The 15743-nt window shown below is 37.2% G+C and overlaps 1 long non-coding RNA gene across 1 annotated transcript; it reads left to right on the top strand.

Moving 5' to 3' along the window:
- Positions 1-1832: 1832 nt before the first annotated feature.
- LOC144245078 (uncharacterized) lies at positions 1833-12344 on the top strand. Its single transcript, XR_013339165.1, has 3 exons — positions 1833-1868; positions 5111-5205; positions 12221-12344. It is a non-coding gene; the product is annotated as an uncharacterized LOC144245078 (long non-coding RNA).
- Positions 12345-15743: the final 3399 nt, after the last annotated feature.

The following is a 15743-nucleotide window of genomic DNA, read 5'->3' as shown; positions in this document are numbered from 1 at the left end:
GTGGGAGAGGATTCTGGATGCAACCACAGTTATTCCCTGTAGGTTAAGAGTCCTCACATATACAAATATATATGCACAGGTCTAATGTCTGCAGTGCTGTGAGCGGTGGAACATGGTCACTATGACAGCTTCTGGATTCATAGCTTTTATTTGTAGTTTGCATCAGCTTATGCTAAAAATATAGTCATTTTCCTTTGGGTCCTGATATTTTTTGTTAAGATACTTGAAAAGTTTGGAAATCTTCCTTTTTAGAACACTTACTCCAGTGTAGCCTTTGGCTTTGCAAACAACCTTATTTTCTGGATCTCCTACCTCTTCTGAAGTGGATTTTGTTTTTGTTTAAGCCCATTTGGCCTCCCAGGAGTGTTTTTGTCATTCTTGTCTCCCTTCTGCTTTGCTAGCTATAAGATGGAAATTATGGAGTTGAAACATTTACCTAGGTCAAGGCTGGATCATGCTTTTCTCAGACTCAGGAATGTCTAGTAGGGTGTGAGTATGTAATTCAGCAACCTGGGAATAGGTAAAATTTCTTCTTCAGGCCATCCCTCATCTGTGTTTCTTATCCTAATGATGGAATTTCAGAGGGGAAAAAAGCCTTGGAGGTGATATTTGTAGAAGCTACCTGGGTTGCTAGAGAATTTTTCTTTTACATTCCCAGAAAGAGGAAATGTGGACTGGAAGGGTGAAACATGGGATGGGTCAGGAAAATTTGGGAGGATGGATGAAATGGCGGTGAGGGGAGTATAGTTTTTTGACAGGTGGCAGCATTTCAGTTACACTCGAAAAAAGGTGTAAAAAAAAAAAAAGCCTTGGTATAGTTGGCCAACACTGTTTTCCACTCTAGTTTTTCCCCACTTAGTAGAACTTTAAAGATTTGATTAATACCATTGAAAAGCACCCAGTTACGAGGCCAGTTAAAAGAGTAGGACAAGTGTTTTGAAATTTACAAATTGGAATATCACTTTGGTTACCTGGAGTCTTTGTAGTCTACTATAATTTTTGGTTCCATGTGCAATGCTACTTCAAGGGAACTTTCTGTCTACAATGGGTTTTCGTAAGACAGAGGGAAAACTATGTAGAAATTGCATACTGACATCTTTTACCTGTGTCTTCTAAATGTGGTGGCCCAGCCACCTTTTGTTGTTGTTGTTGTTGGTGGTAATCTGAGTTTATAGAAAATGTAGGTGCAACCTTTTTATGTGGTAGTGTGAAGTCAGAAATCCCCGAACATGTATAATTTGTCAGCTCTATACTGGCCCCTGGTGGTATCCTACTTCAACAGCACATACTCCAAATTAAAATCTTCCCCTGCTTAGGTAAATTATATAGGGTGTTGAAAACAGAGGGAGGTAGACATGATGGCATTCTGCTTTCTCCAAACTTGTCCTGTCCTTGTTTTCAAATACCGCTAACGCTCAGAGAAGGACTAGTCCTTGGGGCTGTTCAGTTTAGAGGAACTGAAGAGCCTCTTTTAGCTTGTTCTTAAATTTGCCTATAAGAATCACTTGGTGACTGTTGTTTAAAATCAGATTCTGGAGCCTTACCTCAAATCCATTAAAATCTAATCTACAGGAAAAGTGGCATGTGATTTTTATTTTTAACTGCCCCAGGGGATTCTTATCAATAGGAGAGGTTGGGGAATACTAGAGCTATAAACAGAACAGGTACTGCTTCAGAAGACTAGGTGACTAGCCAGTGGGAATTTTGTGGGTGAGGGAGCCCCCCAGCCATAGGAAAATAGGGGTTATCAAGCAGGAGTGGAAGGAATTAACTGGGTTTAAGCCTTGTATGTCACTTTCTTGCCAGATATATCCGCTTTTAATGTGGCTGTAATTGGCATGATATCCCATACCAAAATGTCTTTTGAGGTAAGTCAGATTTTCTTTAAGCTAAAAAGACTCTTTTCAAGAGTGCTAGAATCACATAATAAGAAAACTTGTGCATGTATGCTGCTATAAGATTATGAGGGCAGAGTAGAGATTATATTGATCTTGTTAATGTCTGAAAAAGATTGACATCAGTGTTATAATTTGTTCTCTTGAGGTAGTTGCTTATAAAAAGGGAACATATAAATCTGATGCCACATGATTTATGAAATTGAATACCAACAGATCTTAAATTGTTAATGTTTATGTGTCTGCTAATATTTAAAATCCTTTTTTAAATGTTGATTTATAGTGCTTCTTCATTTATTTGGAATACACAGGGAGAAAGCAATCTGAGTTAGTGAGAGTCCTGAAAAATGGAATATATGTGATTTTGTGTGATACTGTTTTAAACGTTTAAGTACAGACAGTAAGTGCTAACAAAACAGCTCTTTAAAAAATCCTGCTGAGATGGCTTTAATGAATAAAAATGATTGAATTAAAATTAGCAAAACTCCTGTGCATACACACATGCACAAATACTACCAGGCACTCAGTAGGTCTTCAATTAACATTCATATTTAGGGGCACCTGGGTGGCTTAGTTGGTTAAGCATCTGACTTTGGCTCAGGTCATGATCTCGTGGTTGGTGGGTTCAAGCCCTGCTTTGGACTCTGTGCTGACATATCAGAGCCTGGAGCCTGCTTCGGATTCTGTGTCTTCTTCTCTCTCTTCCCCTGCCCCGCTCATACTCTGTCTCTGTCTCTCATAAATAAATAAACATTAAAAATTTTTTAAATTTATATTAAAAAGGTTTTCTTACTAGTAGGTTAAATATAATTCAGCAAACCCATCTTCAAGGATAGTACCTCAATGGTAGATTTCACCTTGAGCCAGGGCATTCAGAGAGTGGGGCAAAAGGACCATCACCTTGGGTGTAGGCAATAGTAATTCTAATTGTCCTTAGAAAATTAAAACTATAGGGACGCCTGGGTGGCTCAGTTGGTTAAGTGTCCAACCTTGCCTCAGGTCATGATCTCACAGTGGTTCGTGAGTTCAAGCCCCACAGGAGGCTCTGTGCTGACAGCTCAGAGCCCTGATCCTGCTTCTGATTCTGTGTCTCCTTCCCTCTCTGCCCCTCCCCTGCTCACACTCTGTCTCTCTCTCTCTCAAAACTTAAATATTTAAGAAAAAGTTTTTTAATGTTTTCTTTATTTCTGAGAGAGAGACAGCATGAGCAGGGGAGGGTCAGAGAGAGAGGGAGACACAGAATCTGAAACAGGCTCCAGGCTCTGAGCTAGCTGTCGGCACAGAGCCTGACGTGGGGCTCGAACCCATGAGCTGTGAGATCATGACCTGAGCCGAAGTCAGAGGCTTTTAACTGACTGAGCCATCCAGGTTCCCCAAGAAAATTTTTTAAAAATTTAAACAAACCCACTAAAAATTTGTCTGCTTCTTATTACTGTTAATTTTTATGTATCAGAAATTATAAACAATGTCAGTGATAAAAATCTATCAGTCTAAGTTCTAAACAATTTCTGTAGTTACTGTTAAGTTTTAATAATGTTTATATAAGCTTTAAATTAGCACATTTTAATTACCATTTAATAACTATGTGCTACATGGAAGTTAATTCAGAGAACTCCCAGTTATACAGTTGGCCTTCAATAAACAGAGACTTATCAGTATGCGTATTTCCCCAAGTAAATTCATAAGAATTCAGGGTAGTTCAGAGCTTTGGGCACAGTTCATGTCTCCAACTCCTTTGGTCTGTATCTCTCATTTAAATGTTAATTATTAATAAACAGTGGTAGCACATCGATTAAAAGGATGAAGAAACAGAACCTGATTGCTTCAGTGTTGTTATTCTGTGTGACCAGTTAGAGTTTTCATTTGTGTGGAAAACTCAAGTGAAACAAAGTGCAAACTTGATGTGTAATATTTTGGGTTGGTAAGTACACATTTTAGTTCATACGTGAAATGATTCTTTTAAAGAATTGAATCAAAGAATATTTTTAACTTCGAAATTTATTCTTTTTGTTAATGTTTGCTCAAAAACTAAAGAACAAATCAAGAGAATAGGAGGTGTAATGTTTTTATTCAGTACGTCAAAAGACCAATACATAGGTTTAAGTTTTTCCTTTTTTCAACAACATTAATTCCATTACTTTTTTTTGGTACTATATATTTATTTTATATTGGCATAGAAGTGGAGTTGAATAAAAGAATTTCATGATTTTTTTCCTGGATATTATTATTTGTTTCATTTTATGATCATTACTTGAAATAATTTTGTCACATAGGGGAGGAGGTGTTAAAGGTGAGCCCCCTCTTGTATATCATATTCTGAATATACCATTGGGCTAAAATGATCACAAAGTGGATGGTATTCAAATGAATTGAGCTTTACTATACGCTTTTTTTAAAAAAATTTTAATGTTTATTTATTTTTGAGACTGAGAGAAACAGAGCACAAGTAGGGGAGGGGCAGAGAGAGAGGGAGACACAGAATCTGAAGCAGGCTTCAGGCTCTGAGCTGTCAGCACAGAGCCCGACACAGTGCTTGAACCCACAAACCATAAGATCATGACCTGAGCCAAAGTCGGATGCTTAACCGACTGAGCCACCCAGGTGCCCGAGCCACCCAGGTGCCCCAATATGCTATTTTTATATAATTAAGGTCTTGTGAGCCACTGCCCTCATCTCAGTGCCATATAAAATAAAGCCTTTTGGGGGAAGTGGAAGTTTGAAAGAGGAAGACAGATCATATTGTATACCACTTTTCCTCCTTTTTCATGAAGGTTACCACCTTACTGAAATGACAAGTCTTCTTAACTCTCTGTCCATAGTATTTTTCTTGGTAGAGGCATAATACAAGAAATAACTTTTATAATAAAAGAAATACAATTCTTTACCATCCCCCAGATTTCCCTGCTTGAAAGGTAATCCCCCGTTCAATACCCTTTTAATAAAATTCTGTTTTCCTCTTAATCCAACTTTTAGCCTTGTATTTAACAATGAATAGTTTTCCTGTGGCTTAAAAAAAAAAGGGTTGGGGAAGGAGGAGAAATTAAACATATGAACAAAGTAAAATTTCTGCTGGGGTATCACTAGGTAAAAGAAAAGGCTCATATGAAATTGGTAAACAGATTCTCTTTTCCTTTTCTTCATATGTTACTAAAATTGTTATGTAAAATATTTCCCATTTTTATTTTTATTTTTGGCTGCCATAATTTCTATCAAAGCAGAAGAAATAGAGGTGAACTATAAAGTGAGAGCCAGTTTCCTCTCTACTCTACAATCTAGGAGAAAAAACTTCACCCAAGGACAAATCAAGTAAGTAAGTATCTGTTAATTCTTTCTAATGTTTTGCAACCATACATATAGCCATGATTTGTCAACTATAACCATAGATTATGGGTTTAAGAGACAATCAGGTAGACTCCACAATATGGAAAGTTCTGTAACTTTTAATTTATAGAAGTTTGAATCTCATTTCAGAAGCCTGTACGTATGGAATCTTGTTCAATTATTTATCAACTGTAAAAACATTACAAACAACAAAGTTCTGTAAACTGGCTAAATCTAAGTCTGGTCTTTATAATTTTAAAATAATATGAGTAGAACTAAAGAAGGTTAGGAAAGTTTTGGAGAATAGGAGTCTGGAAAATAGTCCAAGTTGTTGAGCTTAGAAAAGCAAAGGCTAAGGGGTAATCATACTTTTCAGGCAGGAAGATATTGTTATACTGAGAATGGTACCTGTCCTTTCCCCGTCTCCTTAGAGGAAACACAGCAGGATAAATTTATATTAGAAAAATCAAAGATTTTGAAATTAAGGATGTTTAAGATTAGAAGGATTTATGTTGGGAAGTTGTAGAATCTGCTTTCTAAAAGGTCTAAGTAGCCTGATCATCTGCCAAGAACAGCTTATATACCCACTTATACATCCATCTAATTTTATGATGCCGTGGTTTATTTTGAAAAACACATAGTGATTTATGTCTAAGACAGTAGCTAACATAGTATATTTCTAATGATAGAATATGTAAATTTATAGAACTTGACTTCATGAGTATCATGGAAAATTATAAAGTTATTTTATGAGCCCAGAAATAGTCATATTTTATTCAGTTCCATTGTTGGCCATGTGACCATTATTAACATGTTTAATTTTTGTTTCATATAATACTCTCTAAATTCATATATGTTAACACTGACAGAAATGGTATTATGGACTCTTAATGAATCACTTTTATCAAGACTCAAGAGAAGGATAGGAGGATAAATGTAAACATGAGTGTGTTCAGGATTGTTGAGGACTGCTCATTGAAATGAGCGATAAGGTGGAGATTTCAAACAAAAGTGGACCACAGTGGGATAATCTGAAAATGGCATTTGGGAACAAAGACAAGACTATTCTCACTTCTTTCCACTGATTCAGAGAAGGAGGAGAAAGTAAGGACTAAACAGTTATATTGGAAAATGTACCTTGTGACTTAAAGGAAAACCAGATTTTTATTAAAAATGAACTGTAGAGAAGTAAAAAATAAACTTAGGATAAAAAGAGTTTATCCTTAAAGAAATAAATAGACTCTATGGGCACCTGGGTGGCTCAGTTGATTAAGTGTCCTACTTTGGCTCAGTTCATGATCTCACGGCTTGTGGATTCAGGCTCTGCGTTGGGCTCTGTGCTGACAGATCAGAGGCTGGAGTCTGCTTCAGATTCTGTGTCTCTCTCTCAGTCCCTCCCTGCTCATGCTCTCTCTCTTTTTCTCTGTCAAAAATAAATAAATGTTAAAAATTAAAAAAAAAAAAAAAAAAAAGAAATGGACTCTAGTCAATGGGGAATGGGGTGGAGGGTTAAGAATGGCTTAAGAAGTTGCAGAACTGGAGTGAGTGTGGTTTAGGGGAGGTGAGTTTGAATATGTGATGGTCAGAGGCAAAAGGAAAAACAACATGCTGATGGAGGTGAGTAAAACAGAAATGAAGGCAGTATTTGAGTAAAAGAGAAAAGTAGTTACATGTTAGAGGAAAATCAGGGCCGTTAAGAGAATATTTCTTTATGAACAAGAAAATATTAAAGATGACCAGTTATGTACACTGAGGAAAATGGGAAGAGATAGTAATTAGTCCAGGCCTGAGAAGGGTACACACCTGTGAAAAATCACCAGGCTGACTGGCCATTATTTCAAGAAGAGTTTTCCTGGGACAGTGTTGAGAGACTTAACTCTGTTTGGATGTTGATTGTAGAGTGTCTAGTCTTCAAGGCCATACAAAACCTTTCGAAAGGCTAGGGTGCCAGGGATAACACTAAAGGGTTGGGTTAGGAAGCTGTGATTTTTATCTTCTTTATATCTTTGTAGAGCTGTAGCATTTTTTTAGGAGACCTGGATAATTCAAGACTATTCTTGGCAGCAAAGACTGGAAAGTTTGCTATGGCCACATGGCAGTAGCTTAAAAGAGTTTATGTTCATTTACTTTTTTAGAGTGCGCAAGTGAGGGAGAGGGGCAGAGGGAGGGAGAAAGAATCTCAAGCAGTGCGGTCTTGATCCCACAACCCTGGTATCATGACCTGACACAATGTTAAGAGTGGGATGCTCAACCGAGTTACCCAGGCACCCTTTGAAAGAGTTTTTTAAATCACTCACAAGTCAACCTCGAAACTATGATTCTTGATGAATTATTTGTGAAGAATTTGTGTTATTTCAAATTTTGCATATAAAATTAATCTTTATTATCAAATCATTTCCTATTTGCATGAAATGCAGCCATACACTATTTAGTTTTCCCATTAAGAGTAATGATAACTGGGATACCTTGGCGGCTCAGTCAGTTGAGCATCTGACTCTTGATATTGGCTCAGGTCATAATCTCATGGTTTGTGGAATTGAGGCCTGTGTGGGGCTCTTTGCTGACAGCATGGAGACTGCTTGGGATTCTCCCTCTCCCTTTCTGTGCCTCCCCCCTCAAATAAATAAATAAACTGAAGAAAAAAAATAGAGTAAATGATAGCTAACATTTGTTGAGTGTTTCTTATGTGCTAGGCACTTTACATATATAGATTCATTTTATATTCAGAAAACTCTTTGAAGTAGGCAGTATTATTCTGCCTCAAGCTGTCTTGTATAGGTGAGGAAATTGGGTGCAAAGATTTTACCCAGCATCACACACTTATTCTGTGGTGGAACACTTCAGTGTGGAACTGGAATTTGCATTCCATCTTTCTGGTTCCAGAATCCATGCTCTTAACCCCTATGCTACTTACCTATATATATAGGGGTGTGTGTATGTGTGTGTGTGTGTGTGTATACATATATGTATATGTGTATATATATGTATATGTGTATGTACACACACATATTATATACATATATAATTGTGGGTTGAGAGTTGCTTGAAACTATTATTCATTGAGACATTGGTGACTTGGGGTGCCTGGGTGGCTTAGTCGGTTAAGCGTCCGACTTTCGCTTAGGTCACGATCTCGCGGTTTGTGGGTTCGAGCCCCGCGTCGGGCTCTGTGCTGACTGCCAGCTCAGAGCCTGGAGCCTGTTTCAGTCTGTGACTCCCTCTCTCTCTGACCTTCCCCTGCTCACGCTGTCTCTCTCTCTCTCTCTCCTAGAAATAAATAAAACATTTAAAAAAAAAAAAGAAACATTGGTGACTTGAGTATATTGATAAGTGGCACAATTTACATCACTAAAAGAATGGCTTTTGTGAGCTGCTGTGTAGAATGAAAATTGACTTACTGCTTCTTTTTTTTTATTTAATTTTTTAAATGTTTATTTATTTTTGAGAGAGATAAAGAGACAGGACATGAAAAGGGGGAGGAGCAGAGAGAGAGGGAGACACAGAATCTGAAGTAGGCTCTAGTCTCCCGCTGTCAGCACAGAGCCTGATGCAGAGCTCTCACCCACGAACCATGAGATCATGACCTGAGCTGAAGTCAGATGCTTAACCTACTGACCCACCCAAGCACCCCTACCCTTTTTTTTTTTTTCTTTGTTTCTATAAATGTCTTAAAGAAGTTCATACCAATACACTTAGTGATGCAAAGGGCTATTGCTTTGGTTAGGCCAGCTGCTGTTATTCAGAAGACCACATTGATGATATAAGCTTACTTCTTGAATTTACCAGGATCTGACTCTCAGTTTTGTCATCTTAGAAACCTGATCAGGTCATTAAATGTCTCAGAGAGCATTAAATTAGTCTAACAGCCTCATTAGCCGAATTTGTAAAGCCAAAATGTAAATTTATTAATCTGCAATGATTTAAAACTGTTACATAAACCAGTTATACCAGGATGATCAGTGTATTTTTCTTTCAGGTGTTGGACCTAGATGGAAAACCAAATTATAATCAAGAGGTTTCTTGGTGAACAACAGGCACCATGAATATTTCTTGTTTTATTGTTGTTTTCACAAAATTTATCTCTTTCAGAAATTCCTCAAGGATATCATCAATAATAGCTGCTATTGGCATGTACTGTCAGTCCTTAACTTATAAATAGCCTCCACGCCTGTGCCCCACCACCAGGGGCTCTGCTGCCATAGAAACAGTTGTTAATAAACATGGGTATTTTAGAGAATCTGTGGGTTCAAAATTGAAGGAAGGGAAAGTCTGTGAAAAGCTGAGTTGCTAAAGGGTGCTAATTTCAGGGATGGACTCCTAAGTAGGACGAGTAGGGATCTCTTTACCTAAAATGTATTTTATAACACTGTCTGAGGTGCTTCCCCCACCCCCTCCCACTTCTGTTATATTGCCTGAAATTTCAGCAAATAGAGATTGGTTTTTATTTGTCAAATGTTCTCCTAAAACTATAAATACCTATGCATGGTAGATATTCTTAGTGACCTTTCTAATACCCATTCCTTGTTGTTCACCTTAATTTTCTTAGGTCAACAATGTGCCCATCTTCAAGCAGAAAACCCTAGTTAAGGTCATTCATGACAGTCCCATTCTCTTTTGCCACTGATCCTGAAGACAAGTCTGCTGACTTTACAGAAGGCTTTTGTTTTCCTAACAAAGAGACTGTTAGGTGGCTGGTACTTTTTCCACTTTCTTTGTGCCTTAACTACAGACCCACAGCTGGGAGATGTAGCAGCTATCTTGCAACCATGAGGTGACAAGTATGAGGCTGAAAATGTGATTCCAAATAAACTGAAGACTGGAGGAAAAGGATCAAAAGAGTCTAGAACATTGTTGGACAGTGTGAGAATTGTTGGACAGCAGAGAATTTGATTAACCTGTGCCTGCTGTTTCTTGGAAGGCTGACTGTGTGCAAACTGAAGCTGCAGTGTTAGGAGAAATTTGGAATGTGTCATGTGTTGGTTACTTTCTGTGGCTTTTCAGGAGGATCCTAGAAAAAGGGATGGACTCAAATTAGTGTCCCTCAGCATGAGAGCAGTGAGGGCAGCAAAATACAGCTTTCTCTTGAGGTATTCTGCCTTTAGTTCACACTCTAAATGAAGCAAGAGTCCCATAATTTGGAATTTTATAAGGATTAAGTGCAGTACCTCTTCACCTAAGACTATTTTTAGAATTGCTTCAAATCTTTCATGAGTGTTCAAAAGTCAGTAGCTAAGAGATGAAAGTCTCCAGGCCTAAAAATTATTTCCAGCAATGTTTTTTGGCTATGGTTACTCATACAAGGAATTGATCTGGAGAAAATAGCCCAGAAGTTTGATGCATCTTTGAGGGAACTATAATATAGAGGTGGCAATTAGTTGTGATTGTTTTTACCTTCTAAGCAATCCACATTCCTTCTTTCCTAAATCAAACCAACATGAAGGAGCTACAAAAGCTGTGGAGCCCCTGAGAAGGGCATCTGCTTCAAAACCTACCTTAGATATGGCCATAGAGGACAGTGACAAAGCAGATATTCCAGAGATTTAAACTAAGAGCTGCCAGATTGGTTAACCAAGGATTTACCTTATTGCCTGCTAAGGAATTTCTGATCTCTGACCAATGAGATCATGATGTGGGCTGTGAACTGTTGACCACTGGGTGGTTCCTATTATCGCCTTTTCCTAATGGAATTTTTATTGCGGCCACTCTGTTGTTTTTATTTCATTATTTTTTAAATCTAGAGAGAAAGGAAATGGTTTAGAGACAGGTTATCTTCTAGCCATATAAATGGTCAGATAAGATTGCCATATTTGTACTACAGAGAACAGATAGAAAATCACCCAGGCATCCGGCTTCATACAGTAATTGGGTGAAATAATGGGATTGCCTTCCTTGAAGAAATGATAAGTCTGTTCTTTTTAACATATATGTGTAATCAGTGTGTGGTGCCTGTATGTGGTTGCGCGCATGCATATTGAATTGAGGACTGACATTGTTGGTTGACCAACCCATATCCATTCCTTACCTCTACCATAAAAATTAGAAAGTTAAAATTTTGATTTTACAACCTTTCTTACTGCTGCAGTAATATAATTCTAGTCCGTGAATCTGGGGGAACTTCATGGAAAGCTTTCCTTTTTTCTAAATAAAGGGTCAGACAGGGCTGAAGTTAACCTCTTTTTCTTGCTTCGACCTTAGATATGATGTTTGGAGCTGCAGTGATCATCTTACAATCATTAGACAACAAATATGAATAAAAAGGTCAATATGTTCAGGATGGTGGAGCAAAAATATTGAAGATATTGATGAATTCATTGATTACTAAACCAACGTTAGCAATCACTGAGTTCAAGATTGTTTGTCTTGTGAAAAAAATGAGTCCATGTTTGTATATGCTATTGTGAACTGGATTCTCTGTTCCCTATAAACCAAAGTGTCCTTAACTATTATAGTATAAACATCTCTTTTCTATACAACATCAAGGATAGTTTTTGTTCATTTTTAGTCATGATGTCTTACTAGTAAATAATGGTTATATAAAGAGAGGGAAAGATTTTTTAGCTTTTTACAATAGGCTGATTCACATGTAAAATTGCATTATTAAAGTGTTACTATGTGCAAGCATCTTCTCAGTATGTGGCCCAGATTACATTTTTTTACTTTTTGGAATAGAATATTGGCATAGCTCAGCATTGCATTTTTAATATAATTAAGAAACACCTTTTGAAAATGGTTTCTCATGTTGAGTTATATAATAAGAAATGCTAAAGATTGTTAGAACCTTGTAAAATTCCTCAGGAAGAAATTGCTGACTCCAGTGGAACGGGTCGATATAAAAGTCTTGGCTTTTGAATGGAATAGTCTTTTAGTTCTGCATCATTGAGTACTAGTAAATGTTTATTCCAAAGTGATGTTTTACTTTAACTGCTTTATATCAGAACATGTACTTTTTCTTCCAATGTCCATTTAAATGTTTTTGTTCATTTCAGAAATTTGTTTTATTCCAGGTGTTGACTCAATCTTATGAGGTTCAAGATTATGCTTTTCTATTTCTGCCCTTTATAAAATTAATCAGAAGTGATAGCCAAGTGTGCCAGTTTTTGTAACATAAGGAAATGCTTGAACACCAAACAAAGGTAAATATGGAGCTAAGCAGAATAGACATGTTTCTTTGGATGTATTTAATAGAAAAAATGATATTTGGCTTCCAGAAAACCATGCTTTCTAATTTTTATTCACATTGACAAGATGTGATCCAAGACTTCCTTAGGAAGAGAAAAAAGATTATTTTGACCTGAAGTTGGGTTTTTTTGGTACATTCTAAAAATAAAAGCTTTTAAAATTATTTAAAAAATAAACTGAAAGGCCTAACACTGATCATTACTGTATTGCCATACCATCTATTATTACCGTACCTAAATATATAGGAAGTGATTTTGAGGTGTGAGATGTAGTGGTCTCCACTGTGGTTTTGTTGCTGGTCTCATAGTAATATTTTGCTTTCCTTTCCTAATGTGCCCTGAGTCAGGCCTGACAAAAAACTAATATTGTAAGACTAAAGACTAGCAAGCTAACATCTAAGTGGGAGGTTCTTAAATGTATTATAAGAGTGGTTTTTACCAACTGGCTGGAAAAGTCTCATCTATTTCTACTGAGATTTGTACACTCTACAGGAAGAATTTGAAACAAAATTTAAAGCTTGGAGTTTTTCTTTATTTAAATTCCTCTTATTTTCTTTCTTTTTTAATTAATTAATTTATTTATTTATTTCTAGGAGAGAGAGAGAGAGAGAGAGAGAGAGAGAGACAGCATGAGCAGGGGAGTGTCAGAGAGGGAGTCACAGACTGAAACAGGCTCCAGGCTCCGAGCTGGCAGTCAGCACAGAGCCCGACGCGGGGCTCGAACCCGCGAACCGCGAAATCATGACCTAAGCGAAAGTCGGATGCTTAACCAACTAAGCCACCCAGGCGCCCCAAAATTCCTGTTATTTTCAAGAATGTGTTATTAGATTGGTGGTTTTTATGACTATCATATAAAGTTTTTCTGCTGGGTGATTCTCCTATCTACTTTTTATGGCTACTTTGTTTACTGGCTGTTCTTTTTAAAAAAATTTTTTTAATACTTATTTTTGAGACCGAAAGAGAGAGAGAATGAGTGGGAGATGGGCAGAGAAAGAGGAAGACACAGAATCTGAAGCAAGCTCCAGGCTCTGAGCTGTCAGCACAGAGCCCAATGTGGGGCTCGAACTAACGAGCCTTGAGATCATAACCTGAGCTGAAGTCGGATGCTCAACTGACTGAGCCACCCAAGCACCCCATTTACTGGCTGTTCTTAAACTCTGCTGATATACATGTGCCCATATTCTTTCACTATGGGAGGCAGCATTGCTACGTGGATACTTTCCTCTTTGACCTCATCTCCTGCCGCTGTCTGCTCAAACTGCACAGCTCTTCTATTTACTACTTAAGTCCCCACAGTTATGAGATTGCAGAGGGAAGCCAAAATTGTATTCAGATAAACAAATCACTTATGAAACTAGTTGTCCTTCATATATGCACACCTATCTAGCCTAGGGGCATTGTTAGCCAGTCTTTTCTGGATTGTTGAATACTCCTGTAAAACACTTAATGCAATACAAAGTAATTTTAGGGTTCAATTGCAAATTTTGAAAAGATGTAGATGATGAAAATGATGTTGCTGAATTCAAATTACAAATGAAACTGATGACAGATGAAAGTTTGGCAGAGTTAGGCCACAGCAATTAAAAATAGAGAAATTACAAAGATGATGCTGTCAAAAAATCGAATATCAGGATTAAAAGAAGTTCTTGGAAAAATTGTCTCAATCTCAGATTTTTTACAATGAAACCTTCTTTACAGTTGTGATATGGAAACTAGAAAGTAGGTGAAGTTAGTTTGTATGTAACAATTTTGTCAGAAAAAGTATGCCCAAATCCTTACTTCATTTGTTCATGACTAAGAATTAGCACATAATTGCAATTATAACCAAAATTTGTTATAAGTTGTTATATAATAATATAATCAAAATTCTTACCACTATATGTGAAATTTTCATCCCCTTTATTTATTTATTTATTTTGAAAGTGTGAACGCAAGCAAATCGAGGAGGGACAAAGAGAGGAGAGAGAGAGAATCCCAAATAGGCTCCATGCTATCAGTACAGAGCCTGATGCAGGGCTTGATCTCACAAAGTGTGACATCATGACCTGAACCAAAATCAAGAGTCAGCCACTTAAGAGTCAGTTAACTGACTGAACCACCCAGGCACCCCAAATTTTCATCTGTCTTATGTGGACTGACTTTAAATGGCTTTTTCCTAATGTCAATTATATTTAGAGAAAGAGGATCTCATATACACTCTGTAACTGGGATTTAAAAGAATTTTGTATATTTTATATCTGGGATTTAGAGAATATATTTACATATTACATTCATATATAAATTCATAAGAATAAATATGCATGGTGTATTTACCATGGAAAAGATAAGAAAAGAAAAAAATGTTTTAAAATTTGAAAAAATGAATACAATGAAATGAAATGATGGAACTAAAAAAATAGAATTTGAAAAATTTACATAAAAGTAAAAAAATATAGTAGAAAAAATAAAACTTTAAAAAAATGGAAAATAAAGATAATTTTTTCTCTTTCTGTATTCATGAATAAAAAATGAAAAAAAATGAATGAAGAACCAGCAGACAGACTGAACTGTGATTGAAATTATATCGATTTCCCCTAGAAGTCAAACTGTGAAGCACTTTATAGTCTGTAACTAAGCAGGCAGAGAGACTTGTGGTGTTCCTGAAGAACAAGATTGGCCCAGTTGGGTAGGGCTTAGTGTAATGGCTCTGTTCTCAACTACATGGTGTTGCCTAGCTTACTGGGGTGAATTGTCGTGGTGCATGTAGGTGTGTATGTGCATGTGTGGGAGGGGTAAAAATGGTATCACCCAGCTACCCAGTCTTTAGTATCAGAACTCTCTTCTCTTCACAACCAGCAATTGCACCCTCTTCCTTTGTCTCTGGCTTCCGTCCACTTCCTGCTTTTACACTGTCTTGTGACCAAGCTATCAGGTTGCCAGGCGGCACCTCCTGAGTTTTATCTCAAATGGGACTGTGTTTCCCAACCCATCACTTTTTTTTTTTTTTACAAATAGTTTATTGTCAAATTAGTTTCCACATAACACTCAGTGCTCATCCCCACAAGTGCCCTCCTCCTTGCCCATCCCTCCTCCCCCCACATCCATCAGTCCTCAGTTTTTGTCAGCATTCAAGAGTCTCTCATCGTTTGCCTCTCTCCCTTTCCCCCACCATTTCCCCCTTCTTCTCCCCCTTGTCCCTACGTCAAGTTCCTCCTAATCCTCCTATACGTGCAAACATATGATATTTGTCCTTCTCTGCCTGACTTATTTCGCTCAGCATAACACCCTCAAGGTCCATCCATGTGGCTACACATGGCCAGATTTCATTGTTTCTCATTGCCATGTAGTATTCCATGGTATAGATAAACCA

This window comes from Crocuta crocuta, unplaced genomic scaffold (assembly GCF_008692635.1).
Source record: "Crocuta crocuta isolate KB4526 unplaced genomic scaffold, BGI_CrCroc_1.0 scaffold310, whole genome shotgun sequence".
Taxonomy (NCBI): domain Eukaryota; kingdom Metazoa; phylum Chordata; class Mammalia; order Carnivora; family Hyaenidae; genus Crocuta; species Crocuta crocuta.
The sequence above is the reverse complement of the archived record's forward strand: the minus strand, read 5'-3'. Positions and strand labels throughout refer to the sequence as shown.